Consider the following 23428-nt stretch of genomic DNA (forward strand, 5'->3'; position numbering starts at 1 on the left):
AGAGACGTGCCAGCAACCGGCCGCTTTTGGGAGCGACGTGGGGCTATGGCATGTAGGCAGGCAGCCTGCCTGAGCCCTGCTGTGCCGCCGGCCGGGAACCACCTGTGGTAAACGCCTCCCTGCCGGAGCTTGCGCCTCGCACCCCCTCTCACACCCTAACACTCTGCCCCAGCCTGGAGCCCCCTCCTGCACCCAAACTCCCTCCCAGAGCCCACACCCCTCACCCGCTCCTGCACCCCAACACTCTGCCCCAGCCTGGAGCCCCCTCCTGCACCAAACTCCCTCCCAGAGCCCACACCCCTCACCCTCTCCTGCACCCCAACACCCTGCCCCAGCCTGGAGCCCCTGCACCCAAACTCCCTCCCAGAGCCCACACCCCTCACCTTCTCCTGCACCCCAACACTCTGCCCCAGCCTGGAGCCCCTGCACCCAAACTCCCTCCCAGAAAGCAACTAATATAACAGCTGTTCTAAGGTAAGAAGTCGGCTATTTTGAATTAACTATATTCTACATGTTTTGAGACTGAAATGTAACCACAGAACGGCTTTATGTTAATTAAAAGGCAAGTTTAGTATAGGATTAATAGCCTCGATGCCATAATTGTGATTGTTTTGTTTTAAATTAGGAAAAAGACTTGTATACAGGGGCCCCACAAAATCTAATAGCCCTGGGCCCACAGGAGAGTTAATCCAGCCCTAAGGGGGCAGGGTCTTGGGGGGGAAGGAGAGGAGCAGGGGGCAGGGCCCCATGGTGAGGGGGAATGAGGGGGGAGGGGAATGTTCTTTGTGACCAGGGCCCCAATACATCTTAATCTGCCTCTGACCAGAACATCAGCTGGGGTGAGCTAATAATGCCGCAAACTCCTCTGTGCTGGCAGACCTGTAGAGGTCAGCGCAAGCCACAAAGGGGATGGTGCCTCGCCAAGGAATCTCCACTGGGTCCTGATTCAGAACCTCTTGAAGTCCAGGGAAGTCCCTTTAATTGACAGTGGGGTTTGAATGGTGCACTTAATGCAGCCCTCCACAGTGGAAAATCTTAAGGATTTCTCTTTGTTTCACCCCAATTCCTTTCTCATCCCTCCATCCCCCCATCCCCCTTGAGTTATTGCAGGCAGCCATACTGGCACCAGGCAGTATAATTTGCACTGGCTTTCCGTGAATCCAGCCCCTGTCAATTGTTTAGTAACATGAGCACTGTGTTTCTGAGGTTCTGTACAGTAAGAATGTGTATTCAGGGAAGCTTGCTGTAATGCAAACATGAGAAACTGAGTCAAGCCCAGAGGTGTGTACTAAATGCCCCCAACTAACCAGGCAGAGCAACACCTACTGAAAACTTTGAAACAAAGAGTGAGATTTTTCACCCCCGTCTGGGTAAAAGGGTCCAGGGATTGAAGTCCATGGCAAAATTCCTAGTGACTTTATGGGGCCAGAATTTCACCCTGGAGCAACATAAAGGGGCTCTATAAACACCAGTTCCATCCAGAACAGGACTCCCCTGGTGCAGGCACTGTAGAGGACTGCTGTAAGGCTGCTTTCCAAGGACCCCCGCAAAAGCCCTGGCGTAGGCCAGGAGCAGGGCTGGAGATGGGAGGAGTGTATTGGGGTCAGGGACAAGTTAGCGGGACAGCACAGTCTTACTCAAAGTATCTAAATAGGAATACATGTCAAAGTAGGGTGACCAGACAGCAAGTGTGAAAAATCGGGACAGGGGGTGGGAGGTAATAGGAGCCTATATAAGAAAAAAAACCCAAAATCGGGACTGTCCCTATAAAATCGGGACATCTGGTCACCCTATGTCAAAGGGGATTGAATGTGATCTTTAGGCCCCTTTCTGTTAGTGCAGAACCCTGCAGCCATGTGGAATCCGGTTGATTTTCCAGATTGCAGGGCCTTGATCAGTAATTGGTTCCTTGTCCTGGGACCATATATACGCTTATCTTAACTGAGCTGATAGTATTGTTAAACGGAGTTGTAATCTAATACACTGCCAATCAAATAGCCTGCCTTTTAAGAGCTACAGTCTGCTCTTTTTACCCTTATTCTGACCTACCTTTCTGCCAGGAGTTTGCCCCCCAGAATAGATGACTAATGTGCTCATGATTAACACTACAGAATCAGGTCTCATAATTGTGGCACCAAGTACTAGTATAAGTACTGGTTATTCCCCTCTATTTGGCACTGTTGCGGCCACACCTGGAGTATTGCATCCAGTTTGGTTCCCCAACTACAGAAGGGATGTGGACAAATTGAAGAGAGTCCAGTGGAGGGCAACCAAAATGATTAGGGGGCTCGGGCACATGACTTACGAGGAGAGGCTGAGGGAACTGGGGTTATTTAGTCTGCAGAAGAGAAGAGTGAAGGGGGATTTGATAGCAGCCTTCAACTACCTGAAGGGGGGTTCCAAAGAGGATGGAGCTGGGCTGTTCTCAGTGGTGGCAGATGACAGAACAAGAAGCAATGGTCTCAAGTTGCAGTGGGGGAAGGTCTAGATTGGATATTAGGAAACACTATTTCACTAGGAGGGCAGTGAAGCACTGGAATGGGTTACCTAAGGAGGTGGTGGAATCTCCATCCTTAGAGGTTTTTAAGGCCTGGCTTGACAAAGCCCTGGCTGGGATGATTTAGCTGATGTTGGTCCTGCTTTGAGCAGGGGGTTGGACTAGATGACCTCCTGAGGTCTCTTCCAACCCTAATCTTCTATGATTCTATGATCAGAGATCCCGCTTTAAATGAGAATATCTGTGCTGGAATGAATAATAGACTTAACTGGCAACTGTAAAAGATGTCCAAACCTAAAGATTTTAAATCAGGATTACATTTTAAAGAATATGTTTGTTATGTGGGGCTATTACATCTCTGTATTAACTCTAATAACTTTGCTAGAAGAGAGGAAGAGCTGCAACTTTTCCTTTGATGACTTCTGAAGGCAGATGAGCTTTGGCAAGCAACCCCGGGTCTTTGCAAAGCAAGATGGATATTCTATTATTGTAATTGTTATAGAATTCTGGAGAGCATTTCACACAGTAATAAGCACTCACAAACAGGCTAACTGGATTCCATGTGGAATAGAATATGGATGCGCCGGTATGGCGGAGGCTGGAGAATGACCTCTCACTTGCTATGAGGTTATGATGGCCCTTGGGTTGTTGTAAAAGTGTTTGAGTTTATGAACCATGAATGCTGTGTTCTGTGTCCAAAAAATTAAAAATGTTCCTTCCTGCAGCTGATGTGAGAGACATTTATGGTTGTGGAGGTGTTTTGGAGTCACTTTTTGAATAAGGGGAGAACCGATAAGCTGCAGATTAAAACAAGAGGAGCTAAAATTGAGTTATGGGTTTGTAAAATCTGTTGCCCTTTGCCAGCAAAGATCATTTATTTTTTGAGACGTGACATTTCATCTCATTTGGTTTTGCAGTGTTTGAAATTGTTTGTGTTTGACATAGCCGGTAGGGTTTCCAAGGGACCATTATCAAATTTCCGCTCTAGATAGATGAGTTAAGATGTGTTAATGTGTTTGTGATGTAAATTGAATGCAAAGTAGAGAGGGTAATAATCGTCACTCATTGTCTGTGTATAAGAACATGAAAATGTGGGAAAATAAGAGAAGCAAATTGGTATAAAACAGTGAAACAATACGTGTTGCACAGATAAAAGGAATGTGCAGAATAGCCAACTCTAACAAACAAAGGACAATTAGAGTCTCATTATTTTCAAGGTTTTTTAATAAGAACATAGTTCTGTCAAATTATTTTGGTTTATGGTACATGTTTCAGTTCTAATAATATTTGCAACATTAATGCTAATTAATCTCCACAGAAAATGCCATCATCATTAGAATAAGCAAGGCCATTAATCTAAGCCATTGTATAAGTCCACAGCAACTACTATCAATTATTGTGGCACCAAATGAAAATAATGAATTTATCTTTTATTTATTTCATTTGCAAACAAAATCCCTAGTACTGGGATTTGCACGACACCATAAGTACTTTGGAGAGCGAAGCGTTGTTGTTCTGTTAGATCCCAGCAATGAAATATTGATCCGGCTTAATTTTGACTTAAAATGGTCAAGTTCTCAAAGGGGGTCTACTTAAAATTCAGAATTAACTTCAGTGCTCTCCCATAACTGAGATCTCTGTAACAATTACAGCTGACCGGAGGACAATCATTCCATTTCGTGGCAACTTTTGAGGCTTCAAAATTTGTTTTTGTTCCACGCTGGAATGAAAACAAAATCTTGTGAAGGTTTTCATGAAACAGAATTGGGTCAAAACATCCACTTTTGAATCAAAAAGGTCAGGTTTTTTATTCAGGTCTCTCTCTCTCTCTCTCTCTCGTTAGAAGTGGAATTTGGAAACAGTCCTCTCATCAACCTTGTCAAAATCGATGCATCTCTGCAAAATAGTGTTGGCTTTGAGGAAACAGCACGTCAATGAAAATGTTCTGACCAGCTCTTTGTGGAAACTTAGTAACATTAGCTCTAGTAACTTTACCCATCAAATTATCCTTTATAACAAGGACACCTTGCTGTCTGCTCACCTCCTGTGGCTATTCCGTGCTTTCAAGAATTTTGTAGAAGAGCCTCTGGATATTGTATGTGGAAAATCTTTTGTAACTGGACTAAAAATATAATTTTATTCAGAGGCGGCATTCCCATCCATGGCGATTTATCATTGTTATTATTTTAAATCTTATGGTCATTATAATCCACTTGGGAGGTCAGAGAAGGCTAATTCTCATGAGGGTTGTTGGGGTGGTTGGAGAAGAGGGAGAGAAATCGCTATAAGTTGATGGACCATATTGCCCCCTATAGGAGTTACACTTGCATTCATGGGGTGAAATCCTGGCCCCACTGAAGTCAAGAGGAGTTTTGCCATTGACTTCAATGGGGTCATGGTTTCATCCAGGGAGTTTATAACAGATTGCTCCCTTGGGGCAATGGGGATGAAGTCAGCATGGCTGGGCCCATCCCCTGAGGTGAAATAGGAAGGGTTCTGCCCCCTACACCTGTAGCTCTCAGGAGCCTTTTGGAGCCCAGGGCCCTTTGTTCCTGTGCTTTCCTCTACCACTGGAGACCCTCCCAGCCTTGCTTGGCTTCCAGGAGATCACGGCTCCAATGGAGCCATTGCCGAGGCTCCTTCCTGGCTGCTCTCCTAGAATGTTCCGGGTTGTGGGGATTTCCACACCACAGAGCGGGAAAGTGGGTATTCAGCGCTGGCAGAGCAATCATTAAGGCCATGGTTTCCTGGAAGTGCTGAGTCAGCACCCGCAGCTGGAGCCAGACTTTCGAAAGAGCCCAGCATGTTGGGTGCATATTTGGCACATATTTGGCACTGAGCAGTTCCAAAATCTGTCCCCAAACATCCTAGGGGAGCTGCTGGGTGCCCAGTGCTTGTAAATCTGGCCTTGCCTTCCCTGCTGAAATCCTGTGTGGTTTGAGAGGAGGCCCCCGAGGCATGTGGCCGAACATCCCCTACTCTATCCTGTCCCCTGTGGCACACCATGGAAGTGGTACAATCATGCCACAGAGGCAGAGCTCTCCTCCTACTTGATGCTGTGAGTAACAGAGCTGTGTAAGGTGTGTATAATGCTCAATAACTCCATTATAATCACAGGTGTTTTTAAAAAGCTATCCCAGTCAATGTATTGGCACAAATTCTACCTTCATATTAGGGCCTGTGCCTGCTCCTTCTTAAAGCCCCGTACCAGTTTCACACTAGGATAGCTCAGTGGCATTACTCCTGATTTATACCGCTGTAAATGGGAAAAGAGCATTGGACCCAAGGGGAATTAATGTAAGAACATAAGAACGGCCATACTGGGTCAGACCAAAGGTCCATCTAGCCCAGTATCCTGTCTACTGACAGTGGCCAGTTCCAGGTGCCCCAGAGGGAATGAACAGAACAGGTAATTACCAAGCGATCCATCCCCTGTCACCCATTCCCAGCTTCTGGCAAACAGAGGCTAGGGACACCATTCCTGCCCATCCTGGCTAATAGCCATTGATGGACCTATCCTCCAGGAACTTATCTAGCTCTTTTTTTAACCCTGTTATAGTCTTGGCCTTCACAACATCCTCTGGCAAAGAGTTCCACAGGTTGACTGTATGTTGTGTGGAGACATAGGCGCCAACTTTCTCCGGTGCCAGTGGGTGCCCGCACCACCCGCCCCTTTCCCCGCCCATGGCCCCACCCTGACTCCACCCCATCCCCGCTCCCATTCCAACTCCATCCCCAAACTCCCCGCCCTAACTCCGCCCCTGCCCTGCCCCTATTGGGTCCCTTCCCCAAATCCCTGCCCCGGCCCCACCTCTCCCCCCAATGTGCCACGTCCTCCCTCCTCCCCCCACCCTCCCTGCCCTGCGAATCAGCTGTTTCACGGCGCAAGCGCTGGGAGGGAGGGGGGAGAAGCAGGACGTGGCGGCGCGCTCGCAGAGGAGGCGGAGGTGAGCTGGAGCACCCACCAATTTTTTTCTGTGGGTGCTCCAGCCCCGGAGCACCCAAGGAGTCGGCGCTTATGTGTGGAGAAATACTTCCTTATGTTTATTTTAAACCTGCTGCCTATTAATTTCATTTGGTGACCCCTAGTCACCAAATACACTTGATCAGTTGACTTCAGTGGGAGCAGGATGGGTTTCTTACTGCTGTGCCAATGTGTCCCTGGTATTATTCTAAATGCCTGAATTTAATGTAGTTACACAGTTGTCAGAGAGGGCAGGTTTGGGGCCAACATATTGGATCTAGAAGTATACACCTTGCCTTTTGAGAAACAAGGGTGTGTTAACTAGCAGATGGTAACATGATTCTATAGACAGAATGCCATGCACACATATTATTCAGCTCAGTGACAGCTTCATTTGAGGCTCAGGGCCTTATACAGAACAGCTCTATTGCAAAAATAATGAAATTATAAAAAGACAGCACAAGAAAAGTATTTCCATTTTAATTTCCTAGCTTTACATGTGTGTGTTGACTATAGTGACCAGATGTGTTACAGCTTGATGATATGACGATCCTATTAAAGGATTGTACAAAATACCCATTCTCTCCAACGAAACACGTGTTTAAGAAAATAAGAAATTTGTGTTTTCCTTCTAAAACAGCTACAGTATATAACTTTTCATTAAGTGAACAACACACACACTATCTCTGGACAACAACGAAAAAGTGTTGCTTGATGTCCTTCCCTCCCCCATGTCTCTACTCAATTGCTTTAAGTCTGTGGCTTTCTTTCCTGAGCAAGGACTGCAAGATGTTGTACAAATAAACACACTCACCTTGCTACCTCTCTCAGTTCGTTACTGTCACTATCATTTTGAAGGACAGCCTTTCTGTTGCAATGATTAACATACCGGGGCCAAATCATCGAGTGGTGTAAATTGTCAAAGCTCCATTGACGACAATGGCAAGGTATATATTTGAAGTCAATGGAACTAGGACAGCTCAGGGGTTGCCCCTCGGTCTTACATCAGTTGGAAGATATAAACGAAAAGGGAGGTACTGGACCATTGCATTGCTGCATGTAGCTGAGTGACCTGATTTTGTGTCCTTTTCTTTCGCTGTGCATAGCGGTCTCACAAGAGGCACCTTGGATGAAATTCACTCCTGGGCAGAGGGTTTGCACTAGTTCTACGCACCACTGAAGTCCCACTTACACCCTTAAACCCCTTCAATGACGCCTGGGGCTCGTGTTGTCTCCTCTGCACAGGGGTGAATCTCAACCCCGGTGTCTAAAATATATAAAATCACGCTCATATATGGGAAGTAGAATCCTTATCCTCAGGCTCTTCATTTTGCCAATTGCTCCAGGATGGGGAGTTCACAAATTAGGTGGCTATTGTCACCCATCTTCTCTTTGCGCTGATGAGGGGGCACTTAGGGGAAGGAGAAGGTTGTTTTCAGTGGTGCAAGATGGCAGCCACTCCTGAAATTCCAGTGATGCTGGTGTTCAGTCAGTTTATACAAAAATAAAGAGTTGGCTCATAGCTCTTCCGCATTTGAAAGGCTTATTTCCCCCCCTGCCCGGCTCAGGGTTTTTATTCCCTGCCCTGGGCATTGTTCTTCTGCTTTTATGTGGAGGTTTCAGTGTTTTGCCAAGAAAGATGCTCCCCTTACTGAGTTCCCTCAAGAAACATCTCTCCTCACTAGGTGCCATCCCTCCCATTTTATTCAGGTTTTAATTAGGCTTCAGGATGGGCACACCGTGCGAACTCTCCTTTCATCTGGGAGCTCCAGTGCTGTGAAATATTACAGGAAGTGAATAACTGTCAGGAAGGAGCTCAGTCACCGGCTCTGCAGAAGCAGAGAACTGCTTTGAAATATTCTTTTTCAAAGATGCTGAGCGACAGTCAGAAATGGCGAGACGGGCAAAAGATTCCCAAAGAAAAGGGTAAACATAATTATTAATTCATTAGCGTGACACATTTCACTGTGGCTCTAATAACTTCCTATTGGGTCTATTTTTGAAAATGTCTGAGCAGGTTTCCTTTTAATTGTCTTTTCTGGAAATAAATGCAAGGCTGGGTTGGATCCGTTCCTACAGGGTTTGAATTTAGACCTCGCCGTTCCCACTTGCTTCCAAACACTGGGATTAATTCAACCTGGGTATGAACAGGTGAAATGCCACCACAGCCCACTCCGCAGCTCCCAGATGTTGACAGGACTCACAGGTCATCAGGTCAGAACTTGTCCAGCATTTTTTAACAATTATTTTCTAAAAACCGGTTAGCTTGGCACCGTATCTCGCAATGTCCTCCAGGGGTTCCTTGTATGTTCAGTAAAGAGGCTCTTTCTGTTTCTAATTGGCATGAATGTGAACTGCCTCCACCCGAATTCTGGAAATTCATGTGAAAGATTTCTGATCCTCCCCTTTGTCCATCGGAAAAATCCATTGGATTTATATAGCTAACACTGTGTCCAGAAACCCATGTGAGACAGATACACTGTCAAGGGCAACATCTTGCACTTAATTAAAACCCTGTATGATTTAACGTTTGATATCAAAAGCATCATTACAATAAACAAGCCTGATCAGTATATAAGTCAATGACAGTCAACTTCCTTTTAAAAACCTATGGGCCAGATCCTCTTTTGGGGTAGCTCCATTGACTGAATTGGAGCTAACTTCATTTAGACCAGCTGAAAAGCTAGCCCATACAATTCATTTGACAGAGATGGTCTAATCCCATTATGACAAGGACCTTGCCTTTCTTTGCTAAATGGTAGTAGGGGGTCACACATTTTATTGCTTCTGGCAGCCGAGTGCATGGGACACGCCAGGGACTCCTTGCATCCCTCCATTCTCCATTCTCCCCCATAAGCCACCTTCCAATCTCCTTCTATTTCAGGGACTCTCTCCAACTTCTTAGCGGGAAAAGTGGATCCCAGAGCTGTACAGGCCTTGCTGACACCTCCCAGGCACCTGGTATAGTTTGGAGGTGGGTTACAACAATTTATAGAGTATACAGTTGGAATCCATATAATCAACGAGGCAGACATCAGTTTTGTGTGGCTGCTGGTGAGGGTCTTGATAGGCAGAAGAAGGTCCAGAATGGGATACAGGGGCAGATACAAGAGTCTGGATCCTAAACTGGCTTAGGCACCTGTGATGGGGCATCTGCCCCATACTGGTGGAGAAAGGGTTAATAGCAGCCCTGGGGAGGCCGCGCAGCAGACAGCCAATCAGAGAGGGGCTGCAAGGAGCAGCCAATCAGGGCCGAGCAGGCCCATATATAAAGAGAGCTGCAGGGCAAAGGGGGCAGTTCCCTCTTGGCAGCCCAGGGAGAAAGGACTGGGTCCCTGAAGGGCTGAGGGAACATAATGAGTAAGCATAATACCCTTTAATTATAAAGCTTTTTGCTAATATAATATATAATGTGTAACACTTTAACGTGGCATGCAGCGTGTATAACATATACGCACTGGTTAACACACTCCTCATTCCCACTCCCTGCTCTGCCCATGGTACTGGCCTTGTTAACGTATTTCTCTGCTTGTGACTGGTTACACGGAGACAGAAATTAGAATCTTTTGTTCATTTTGTTGCAACTTCATTTGGAACTTTCACTTCAAAGCAGGAAATCCAAAAGGCAGCCTGCCTTGGCAGTGGTGAAAGGGGGGAAGCTATAAGCACCCCATCAGGCTCAAATCCAGAGCATCCTCGCGCGTTCTGGAATTAACCCAAGGCCCTGTTGGGTTGATGTTATCCAGAGGTTATCCTAGCACAATGAGCCCTCAATCCTCAGTGATGTATTTCAGATCTGAGTTTTTGCTTGGACTCAACTGTTATCAATAAAGCCTTTTTCCTCCCCATTTTAATTTAAAAAACAAAGATCCTGTGTGTATAGTAGGCATTATACACACAGGATTTCTATCTATCTAACTAAGGGTGAGATTTTCAAAATTGTTGGCTTAATTCCGCTCCCATAGAAGTCAAAGACGAATGCTTTTGAAAGATCCCACCGGTAGTGTTTTGATCCATTACTATAGAATGTTGCAATATATTTTAATAAGGGTGGATTGAAGAATTAGTGCAGACTTCAACCCATTTATATTGCTTACAACTATTCCCAAATATTACCAAAAGAATACATTGTAAGATCTGCTACTTCACATAAATCCTTATAGTAGCTACCGCTACCTCTGCACGCTGAATGATGTGTGATCTCGGGTCCCACTGCTACTTCTCGACACTATTCAATTTTATTTTCTCAGAAAAAATAATACCAAGGACAATGCAGGAAAGAATTAAACCTCCCCTCTGAAGCTCACACTGCATACACTGTTACAGGTCACCTGCTTCTCTGTGGTGTTTACCATTTAATAAATGTTAGTCCTCACGTGTATTTTTCCTCAAGTTTTTAAAATTACCTTTTTGGTCACCCTCATGTAACATTCCCTGAAATGTTTCCCCATTATAGCTCACTCAGACCCTTTAGGAAGACAACCATTTATAGCTGATACCGCTTTGGAATTTTCTGCATTATTCATTGACTTCAAATTGAGAATAATTGTTCTGGACATTTTACAAAATATTTCCAATGTCACCATAAGCTTTTTCCATTTACCAGAAGGTTAAAAATAAGGAAGACGTAAGCACAGATTCATATTTATTTATTTCCTTATTTTTATGACCAGAAGGGACCATCATGATCATTTAGTCTGACATCCTGCCTAACACAGGCCAGAGAATCTCATGCAGTAATTTCAGCATCAAGCCCATAAGTTCTGGTTAAGCTATAGTGTGCCTTAGAAAGATATCCAATCTTGATTTAAAGATTGCAAGTAATAGAGAATCCACCCTGTCCCTCCATACATTGTTCCAATGGTTAGTTACCCTCACTGTTAAACATGTGTGCCTTGTTTCTAATCTGAATCTGCCTAGTTTTAGCATCAAATCATTGGATGTCACTATATCTTTTTCTGCTAGATTAAAGAGCTATCTACTACTGTAAATTTCTACCCTGTGTAGCTACTTGTAGACTGGGATCAAGTCACTGCTTAACCTTGGATAAACTAAACAGACTGAGCTTGTTTAAGTCTCTCGCATGTTTTTGACCGTTTCCAATTTGTCCATCTTTTTTTGAAGTCTGGACCCAGTATTCCAGCAACGATTTCACTAATACCATATCCAGAGGTAATACCACCTCCCAACTCCTACTTCATATTCCCCTGTTTATACCCAAGAATCATGTTTGCCCTTGTGTCAGAGAGGTAGCTGTGTTAGTCTGGATCTGTAAAAAGCGACCAAGAGTCCGGTGGCACCTTATAGACTAACAGACGTATTGGAGCATAAGCTTTCGTGGGTGAATACCCACTTCGTCAGATGCATGCATCTGACATGAAAGCTTAGTCCATAAGGTGCCACAGGGCTCTCTGTCACCCTGGGAGCTACAAGGACAAACATGCAATTCTGTAGCTCACGGTCAATGGGTTATCTGCCATGATCCCCAAGTCTTTCTCTGAGTCACTGTTTTAAAGATTCATTCAGCCATCTTAGAAGTGTGACTGACATTCTTTGTTCCTAGAGGTCTGACCTTGCATTTGGCTGCGTTAAAATGCCTGTTCAAATAATTCAGCTCAGTCTATATAACTATCGTTATTGACCGCTCCATCAATTTTTGTGTCATTTACAAATTTTATAAGCAATTATTTTACTTTTTTATTCCAATCAGTGATAAAGATGTTCCTGATGCATTTAAAGAACTTTTCCTTAACACTACTGGTCATATAATTGTTTTCATTAATACCCTTAGCTTTCCATATTGATTATCTGCATTTAGTAACTGCTGACTTGCACTCATTCCTATATGCTTCCTGATCTTTCCATTTAGTGTATATTGTTTGGTTATTGCTGCTTGCATCTTCCCTCTTAGCCAGGAGGGTATTTTAATCAAAGAAGCCTTCTTTCGTGCCTGTGGAATTGTGTGTGTGATATCAAATAAAATATACTTAATCCATTCCCAGTTATCAGTCACATTTTTATGTTTGTTTAAATATTTTCTCCTGCTCAATTTTCCTCGGTTGTTTTTGGCTTTTGGAACCCAGACTTTTAAAAGCCTCAAGTATATATGTTACTGGTTGGAACTATATTCTCTTTGCATATAGTAAGAGAAATTAGAACATGATCACTTACACGGAGGTGACCATCAGATTTAGTTCAGTGATCGATTCATCTTCATCCATCAGAATGAGATCAAATATAGAGCTACCGTGAGTTGGTCATAATGCTTTTTGGGTTTAGAAAGTCATCATTTATCATTTTTAAGCAGATGATGGCTATTCACCATTCTCCAGGCATAACCTCTCAGGCATTAGTGGTGGGGGTCTCTCTATCTAAAGTATTTGTCTGGCCCCCATCACACCTCACAATCTTTAATGCATTTATCCTCACGACACACCTGTGAGGGAGGGCAGGGCTATTATCCCCATTGTACAGAAGAGGAACAGAGAGGCTAAGTGACTTGTCCAAGGTCACACAAGGAAGTCTGTTGCGGAGCAGGGAATTGAACAGGCTACAGCCCTAACCATTAGAACATTCTGGTCAGGTTGCTTGGGGATTTATATTGTGGGCTATGCAAGTGTAGAAGGTTCGCGCCGGGGCTTAACCCTCCTGGGCAGGAGGGGCACGGGCTCAGGCCCTCTGGTGCAGGGGCTGAGCCAACAAACGGGTAGTCCAGAGCTCAGGCCCTCTGGTGCAGGGGCTGAGCAACAGTACAGCAGTTTCGGAGCCCAGGCCCTATGGTGCAGGGGCTCAGCACACAAATAGTTAGTTCAGGGCTCAGGCCATCAGGCAGGGCTGAGCAAACAAACAGTGAAGGAGCTCAGGCCCTCTGGTGCAGGGGCTGAGCCAACAAGCAGTTAGGTAAGCCCAGGCCCTGGATCAGGGCGGGGCACAAACAGTCACAGCTCAGGCCCTTTGGTGCAGGGGCTGAGCGACACACAGTTAGGTAGGTAGACTCAGGTTCCTACACCTGAGCGTTGGGTGAGGGGGAAACCTGCCACCCGAGAGCGGGGTGGCAGGGGGGGACGCAGGCCCACCCACTCCACTGCGTCCCAGCCCGGGGCCCTAGCAGCGGCTCGTGTCGCTGCTGGTCAGTGGGGTGTCCTGACCGAAACACACTGACATCGGCTCACATGCGTCTGCAGCCTGACCGGGGTCGGCTACCCCCGGGCTACTTCCAAGTTCCCCCTCCGGGCCTACCTCGTCCGTGACCCCGGATCCAGGCCAGTCCAGTAGCATCGGTTCCTCTCGTCCGGGGCTTGGGGGCAGGTCCGGCAGCTCCTCGGGGAAATCCGGCCACTGGGGCTCCGGCGGTTCCTCCGGGTAACAGCAGGGGCGGAGGGGCTCTGGAGGCTCCTCGCCTTCGTAGTTGGCGCGGGGCAGGTCCGACGGCTCCTCCCAATAATGGGTGCGGGGGGGGGCTCCAGCGGCGGCTCCTCATAGTGGGCTCGGGGCAGCTCCGGCCAGTTAGGGCAACGGTCCCGGGTCTCAGAGGTCTCCCAGCCACGAGCTCCCGGCAGCACGTCCGCTCCCTGCGGCAGCTGGGCCCTGACTGAGCTCCGGCACCCCGCCTTTATACTTCCTGTCCCGCCCCTTGACTTCCGGGGGGCGGGAACAGGCGGCGGTGGCTCCGCCCATTCAGGTGCCTGCAAGGGTGCTCCCTCTGCTGGGCAAGAGGGGAGCCACACTGACTCACTACAGCAAGTTACCAGTGTTGATGTGAAACCATTATTAAACAGCTAATAATAATCCCTCTGTACAGTGTGTATCCCAGTTTGCCAAATGCTTCTCTCTCACATATCTGAGCATTTAAAAACAGAATACATTTTTACTCCTGCTGAATGTTCTGGAAATACATCCATGAATTTATCAGGGGAAAATATAGAACATGGCAACTTCTCCCTTGCTGCCTTCTTTCCCCCTTGAATATCAAATGGTACATTCCAATCTTTCACTGTTCATGTGGAAGGACTTCTGTTATTTTGAGGGGCTAATACATTGAAGGCTCTGCTCTCCACCCTGTTCCTCACTTAGCAGTCAGGCTAAAACACTTTGCTCCTCTCAATGTCACTTAGAGGAGGCAGCCTTATATCAACTTTCCCTGGAGTCTTTCCAATCACTCAAGCAGGCTTTGGATCCATCCCACTCCTCCTGAGCACAACCAACCTTCAGCTAAGGTCCTTTCCAGCAGTCCTCTTTCTGTCCTGAGGTAGAATAGACCTGCTTATTAGTATGAAGTCCCTTGGATGTGGGAGTTGTATTGTCTATTTGTCTCCTCAGGAAAGATGCCCCGAACTGCTATCTCCTTTCCAAGCAGATGTATTCACAGCCTTGGCAGGACTTTGAAGCTAATGTGATTCAAGCTTTTGAGCTTGAGGTTAGGCCCGTAGGTTTTTACTAGACACCAGTGAAAACCAGGCTCTCTGATGCCCTTGATTGAGAATATTAATAGTCACAGGACCATTATCAAATTTTTATCTGATATTTTAAAAATTTACAACAACTATTTTTGGGGCGCAGAATTATTTTCTCTAGAATATTCTTCTTGTCATACCCCATTTTCCACCGAACACCTGTTCCAGTTGGGGTTCTTCTTTTTGATGAGGACAATTGAACTGAGAACGAAATCCTTGGGTTTGAAACAGTTTTCACTCTTGAATATTAGGAAGTCTGTAGCGTATAGCAATAGGGTAGTATCCCTTTAACCAGTTTAAATGGTTTGTGAGCCCTCTAGTGGTTCTCCCCAGAATCTACGGTTTTGAAAGTGCCAGAAACCAATCAGTGCAGCAGTGTGTATGGAGCTAGGCCTGGTATGTTTGGATATAGTTAGTAAATGTGGTTATTTGGAAGCCAACTCTCCCCATGTGGAGATATGAAAGAGTTATTGCTCTTTCATATTGTGTAAAGAGCAATAACCACAACAGTCTGATTTTAAAATATTATCATTAATTGCTATCAGGAGTGACCAAGACAGTCGTGTGAATGTTTAGATGCATTATTCAGAGTGGCCACTAGGGGACATATCGTTAGGAGGCAAGAGTAACATGAAATAAAATCAGTCTTGCATTCAGCCGGACCTGTGTGTGAAGTGAGGTGGTGTGGCCCTCTATGGAAGCAAACTGGTCTTACTGCAGGCTTAGCCTTTGCTTCGTTGTCCCTTACTTTCCTACCCTCAATCCCGGTTATGGGGAGTCCAGGCTGAAACAGCAGTGTGTGAGAGAGATCTATAGAACAGCAGAGATGGCTATGTATGACCTAGAATTTTTTTTTTCCAAATACCACCCCCAGCAGAACTCAGTTCTCTGCACTCTGAGGGTTGGACACTCTGGGTAAGCAGATGCCAAAGGTTCCATCAGGTGTCTTCAATCAGAGAAGAAGCCAGTTAATACCCAGCTCTATAGAATAGGATCTATAGCAGAGGATGCTGTCCTTATTGAAGCCTCACAACTGCTCAGGTGAAATAGTTCAATACTGGGTAAATATTTCATGCCATGCCATGTGATTTTTTTTGAGCTGACACAATTTGACTTATGCAAGCAGGAAAAGCGTGAGTCAGTGAATGATTTCATAACAGTCTGTACAACCTAATCAAACACTGTGACCATGAAGAAATGAGCAAAGAACTTATCAGAAACAGGCTTGTTGCTGTAGGACTGAAAGACTGCAATTACAGTATCAGACTCCAGAATGATCCTAACCTTACACTAACGATCGCTAAAAACATAGTCCTCCAAAGTCAGTATGTAGACAAGCGACTGACACTCCTTGGGACTAACTTTGAGGAGGACCCTGCAAGAGAAGCCATAGACAAAGAGAGGACAATATCCCAGGATGTCCAGAAACACTACCCACCCAGCCCAAGTACAAGCAGAAAGGAAATCCAGAAAGGGCTATACTAACATGGTGCATAGAAAAAGAATACAACAAGAGCATGAAAGAATGCCCAAGGTGTAGCAAGCTACCTCACAGCAAGTGACTTTGTCCATCAAGGGACACCAAATACAGGAAATGTCTCAAACAAGACATTATGCAGCAGTCTGCCAATCGAAGACCATGGCAGCAGCTGTCTTTGAAAAAGAATGCACACCTTGGAGCCATAGGAGATGACCCAAAAGAATCACCATGGATCTCCACGATCACCTTGTGAGAGTATAAAATAGACTTCAAAATTGACACCAGTGCTGATGTAACAGTGATTCCAGAATTACTTTATAGGAGGATGAAATCACTAACATGTTGAGAACCAAAGATATTAAAAAGCCTAGGAAACTCCTGATTAAATGTGAAAGAAAAAACTTTGGTCACTCTAAAACTAAGAGAAAATTACATCCCAAGAGGTCTAGACTGTGGATAGCCTACGCACTGCTCTACTTGATCACCCAGTAATCACAGCCCTAGGCCTGGTTATAAGAATAAAACCAGTCACCATGTGCCTAGAACCTGAGATCAGGAAGGGGTTCACACAATTATTCAAAGACTGGGGAAGCTAGAAGGAGAATACCACACAACTTTTACCAAAAGCAAATGGATTCAGCCCTGCAGAACTACTGTTCGAAAGGAAGTTGAAGTCCACTGTCCCAACCATTCCTTCCCAACTAGACTGTTGTTGGCCTGACTTCTCAAGACTATAGAAGACAGAAGCTCAATATAAAATCCATCAGAAGAGGGACTTTGAGAGGCACCATACAGTCAAATCCTTGAGAGTATGAATCCAGGAGATCACATCTGAGTCAAAAATTCTCAAGAAAATGGGACAGTGCAGGGAAGTGCCAAAATTGCTTGATTCTTCTTTACGAGGGTGCCTTCAGGAATCCTCTATCACAGGGGTAGGCAACCTATGGCATGCATGCCAAAGGCGGCACGTGAACTGATTTTCAGTGGCACTCACACTGCCCGGGTCCTGGCCACCGGTCCGGGGGGCTCTGCATTTTAATTTAATTTTAAATGAAGCTTCTTAAACATTTTAAAAACCTTATTTACTTTACATAGAACAATAGTTTAGTTATATATTACAGACATAGAAAAATGTATGACTGGCACGGAAAACCTTAAATTAGAGTGAATAAATGAAGACTCGGCACACCACTTCTGAAAGGTTGCTGACCCCTGCTCTATCGGAATGGGTGTCGTCTTGGTTCATCAGTCTACCTTGTCCTTGACAGGGTTGTTTATTTGTGTTTTATGCTGATATTTCATTCCTATAATGTTGTTCTTCAGTGAAAAGTGTGGATAAACGTTTCTCACCCTTCTGTGATGTGGTATATACCCCACACTGGCACTAAAAGAGTTAACTGGAGCTAGAATGCTCAATGAAGGGACCTGGTTGCACCAGGGAGGTGGGCCAGGAGCAGCTGAAGACGAGAACCAGCTGGGGAAGGAGCTGGGTGGAGAGCATAGAGAGAGGAAGCCCAACTGAGTAAGGGGCTGGAGGGAAAGAACTCTGCAGAGCCTGTCTGGGTGCTAGAAGGAAGGGCCTTGAGAGAGGCAGGTGTACAGTGAGTCTGGGGAGGAGCTGTGGGAAAGGACCTGAAGGAAGGCCAAGAAAGGAAGAAGTCCAGGGAAGCAGTGAGGACTGTAAAGGTGCAGATCTTGGCTGCTTTCCACAGTGTTCCTGGACTGGAATTCAGAGGAGACAAAGGGCCTGCGTTCCCTGACTTGTTGCTGCGGAAACACCTGGCTCAAAGGGGAAAAGGACTGTTGGATTTGGAGCCAAACTTCAAGAGAGAAAGCCCTGGGGAGGTATTGCTCCACACAGGCGCAGGAGGAAAACCCTACAGAGCCTGGGAAGGGGCAAAGAGCCTGAGCATTATGTTTGTTTGAGTTGAGTTTACTGCACTCTTTGTTTACCCTGCAAGGGTTGGGCCAAACGTGACCTGGCCAGAGGGGTGAGTCATGAGAAGAGGCAGATCATCACAACTGGGGGGGAGGGCTAGCTCAGTGGTTTGAGCATTGGCCTGCTAAACCCAGGGTTGTGAGTTCAATCCTGGGGGGGGCACTTAGGAATCTGGGGCAAAATCAGTACTTTGTCCTGCTAGTGAAGGCAGGGGGCTGGACTTGATGACCTTTCAAGGTCCTTTCCAGTTCTAGGAGATAGGATATCTCCATTATTAACTATCGGCAGGGGTCTCTAGGGCAGGAGAGCTTGCTGTGCCACCAGGAGGCACTCTAACCATGGTCCACTCTTCTGTATGTTCCCGTTTTTCTCAAAGGGAGATGTGGTTTTAGTTGTGAATGTTTGGAGCCACTATTCATGGTAGCCACTAAGGAGGCATATAGTGAGAGGTAAGGGTCTATGCACAGAGGAAATAAAGACAGTCTGACCATGGTGTTTCTATAGTCTCTACAAGGATGTCCTAAGCAGTTTCCAGCCATAGCAGAAGGGACGGTCTCTGCCTTAAGGAGCTTGCTGTGCAGAATGGACAAGAACACAAATGTGAGAGAAGGGTAACAATTGGGATGTTACAAATCAACGAACTTAACTATAGGCTGCATGACAGAAGAACTTAAATGTGGAGAGGGTGGAGACCTTGGGATGAGTTCAGACAGGTCACGCCAGGCATTAATTTAAAAACATATATCTACTTCTGCATACTTTGTATCATCAGTCAATTCACAATGTGCTAGGCCCAGAAGTGCCAGCTACCCTGCTGCCAGATTTCCCCATTACTCCACACCTTGTATAATCACCTTTACACAATGCAAAGTCAGGAAAAAATGCTGTTATATCACAGGATTGTTTTACATTCACTTTGCATCAGCACAAGGTGCAGGGCAACAGGGAATTAAACTTCAGGCTTCAAATACTTTCAGTAGGTGGATCTGGGGCTCCTGTCTCAATGCTAGGTAATATTTCTGAATGAATCAGAGGTGACTTAGAGTAACTCACAACACTTTTTGAAGTCTCACGGTCTCAATCCAATCTGGGTTATGGCCAACTCACTGAGGCTTACTTCTAAAGCAGTTATTTATAGACTCTTCCCCAGCTCAGCAGTCTCTTGTGAAAGTTTCTGAACATCAGCTCTTCAAGCAATCAGCATAAAATTAAAATTTTCAATTTGAATGGCGAACAAACAGGTTAAGGAAACTGCAATGTTATCCAGCAAATCCTTCCTTTCCCGGGAGGCTTAGCATCTTTAAATATTAATCATCGGTGTCTCTACTCTTCTGTAATCTTAAAATACTCAATCTCATTCTAAGATGGAAAACATTTCATTTGCAAAACCAAAAGCAAATGCCAATATAATTTCCTACGAAGCCCCTCGAATTCATATTATAATTAGGCTTGGAAGGGTTAGATTGTTATCGGTAAATGTCAACTTCATCACACACACACACACACACACACACACACACACACCCCCAACCAAAAATATTTCCATTGATGATGATTGAAATTTTCACAGTGGTAAAGTAAGAAAAATAGTGCTTGAGAACTAATTTGCTTACAGGATATTTTGACATGTGGGGTTGACGAACCCTCTGCCCCCAATAATTTCACACCAGTGTGAACATTTAAATTGATAAAAATAAAAAAGCTTAAAAATAAGTATCAATAGCCATCAAAATGAAAAACAACCCTGAATTTTGCCAAGCCTAATGGAAAAGGAATAGGTCTTTAATTGTTTTCTTCTGTTTAAGAAATATAGTAAAGATAGGATGGTATTTGTTTACCAGCTCCTGTTGTAAACAGACCGGTTGCCCTACTCAACTACAAGTGTTGTGGTGCTTTCTTAAGCCTGTAAAGTCACGCATGTCAGCAACTTTACTCATGCGAATTGTTCCATTGACTACTTGCCGAAATGAATATTCACGTGCTTACGCCTTTGCAGGATTGGGCCCTTTAAAATTGTTCCACAGCAAATTGCTTGTCTGAACTGTTTTAGTCATATAGCTAAAGAGCGACTTGAACCTGAAAAGCTTTTTAGCTCCCCCCAGTGGTGGAAAATATTAAATCGATGTTTTGTACTAATAATTTGGAAATACAAATCTGAAGAAACTTTCCCCACCCCTGTTCTAGCATAGCAGGCTGGCCTGGAATGACCTACTTTCTGTACTTTGTCTTTTAAAAAGTTTAAATTCTTAAACAAAAATGAATCACTTGACTGCAGGCAACGAGATGTCTGTGTGTGAAGGATGGCAACACACGAGAAGTCCCAAGAATGTATTGAGTCTGACCTTGAATTGAATAAACATTGTTTTCTTTGGGGCGGAGTGGGGTGGAATTGCTTGCTGAATGCATCTTGAGAGATACCCTAGGCTTGATTAGTCACTGCTTTTGTATTTTCCTTTGAACTTTGTAGTTGTGTGTGTCAAGTGCAATATCGCTGATAATCTGTCTCCTGTGAAGAGGAGCAAATGAAGAAAACCTTCAGATAAAGTGAAACTTTTCATGGAAAACTATAGTTTTAGGCTCGTGTTTAATCCTCCATGTCAACTAACTGCTGCGGTGTGCTTCAAGGGTATGCTGTGTTAACACGGGTGGTGGGACCAAACTCTTCATTTCTCTGACCACTGATGAATACGCTTAAGAAGTGTCCCTTACGGAAAAGTCCTAGAGAATTCAATTATTATTTGTGTTACTGCAGCACTTAGAGGCCTCAACTGAGAGTGGGGCTGCAGAGTGCCAAATTCCGTACTAACACAGGGCAAGACACTGTCTGCACCCATCGAGTTTATAATAGATGTAGACAGGGTGGGAGGGAAAACAGACACAGAGAGATGAAGTGATTTGCCCAAGGCCACATCATAATTCAATGGCAGAAGTGGGAAGAGAATCCAGGTTTTCTGAGGCCAGTCCAGTGCCCTACTTTTGTACCACACTGAATTCAACAGGAATAAGACCAACAAGGTTCTACAGAAGTTTACCTAATAGTTTATAGAATGTAATAGTGAATGATAACCTGTCTCTAGCCATCCCACAGTAGGGATATAATTATCCATATATCCTATAGGACAGATTCAGGTGGAAAAGTTATTTTTTCAGAGAATTCTGTGTCTTCATCGTTGCTCTGGCCAATGACAAACCCGTCAAAGGCAAAGAATAAATTGGAATGTGAGCTAATAAAGCAAAGAACAAATAACCCTGCATCCCAAGCTAAGATGATGGGGATAAGAGCAATTAATTTTAGAAAGAAATGCATTATAGGCTGTAGCCTATATGATATGCTTATCCTGACCCCAGGAAGGTTAAATACCCATTACCCACATGAAATTTATATTCCCACTAACTACACGTTTCATAAACAAAGTGAAAACTAGCACAGAGAAGAGTGCACTGGACAGGATGCTTCTAGCTCTCTCATTCCTGTCTCCATAGTCTTTTTCCCTCTGTGTGCAGAGGTGCCAACACTGGACTGTAGCAGGGTGGTCACCGCGCTCTTGCCCGGAAGGGCTTAAAACAGCCCTGGCAGAGGGCTGGGGCAGGGGGAAAGCTAGGCTGATTGGGGAAGTAGGCACAGCTGGGAGCCACGCCCCAAACAGACCACAGCCGGCCCCTATAAAAAGGCTTTGAGCCAGGAGCACAGTCTCTCTCTAGCTGTAGAGGGAGGGACCTGGCTGCAGGGACCTGAGCAGAGTACCTGAGTGGAGCAGGGCTGGGGAAAGGCAGAGGAGCTGGGGAGGCTCCAGCCTGGAAAGCCCCAGGCTGCGGCCTCGCAGAAGGCCAATGGGTACTGGGGGTTGCAGAGGGCAGTGCAGGGGTAGGCAAAGGCAGCAGGTCCAAACCCAACCTTGCCAGTGATGAGTAGGCTGATACTGCAGGCTGCCCCAGGGCAGTAGCCAAGACTGAGGTGAAGTGGGGATAGTGGGTGGAGGTTCCCCTGGGAGGGGGAGACCCAGAGCAGTGAGGGGTTACTGCCAGGGGGCAGCACCCCAGACAACAGGGCACCGGGTCCGGGAGGGACACGGGCCAAGCGGTAGCGGGACAGCAGCCTGCAGAAGGCGCTCCAACGGCTGGAGAGCTAATTCCCGAGATGACCAGCAGGAGGCGCCGCAGGAGTGAGTCCCGCGCCCTTACACGGACACAGATACCTACAAGAAACCAGAGTATTAAACCCGTTTCCTTGATTGTTTGGGGTTGGAGAAGGGAATCATGGTAATCTACAATTTTAGCGAGAAATTGGTGTACTGTATTATTCACCTACATGACCCCACCCCCCGCCGAAGTAAAAAATGCAGTTTTAAACTGAGCACCTGCCTTTTTCCAACCCTAGCTACTGCAGAATATTTAGGGCCCCAGTCCAACTGGATTTTGACAGCTAGAACTTTGTTTTTCTTCTCTATATTATATTTGTTTTCTGGTTTCTACTAAAAAAGGCATGGCAAACTCCTGCCAGCCACATGGGAAGACTGTGCATACGTTGGTAAATAGGACATTTGTTCTCAAAGTTATTCGCTTCCTTGTTCAATTTATGCATACAAATTCTCTAATGTGAGATCCAAACAAAGTGCCATTTTGTTTTCCAGGCGGGCTTCAAGTCCTCCAGAAAGCTGTAAGGTTTGATACTCAGCGAGGAAACCTATGGTATATTCTGGCTCTGGAAGTGATCACAGTCACCAAGTTAAAGGCCAGAAGGAACCATCAGAGTGTCTAGTCTGACCTTCTGTATATCACAGGCCATCAACACCATCTAGCACCTGCACACAAAACCCAACAATGGAAACTAGATGAAAGTATTACAGCCCCCCAGAAGACTAAATTAGTATGCGGCAAGCAGAGAATAGGAGACACCAAGGTGAAACCGTGACCAGGGCGCCTGCAATGGCAGGGAATTAATTATGGGAGATATACCCAGATAATACTGACAAGTGATCTTCGCTCCATGCTGCAGAGAGGGCAACCCCGCCCCCTGCCTCCAAAGGTCACTGCCAATCTGACCTGGGGTAAAATTCCTTCCTGACCCCACATATGGCGATCAGTTAGACCCTGA

This window comes from Emys orbicularis, chromosome 9 (genome assembly GCF_028017835.1).
Source record: "Emys orbicularis isolate rEmyOrb1 chromosome 9, rEmyOrb1.hap1, whole genome shotgun sequence".
Lineage (NCBI taxonomy): Eukaryota > Metazoa > Chordata > Testudines > Emydidae > Emys > Emys orbicularis.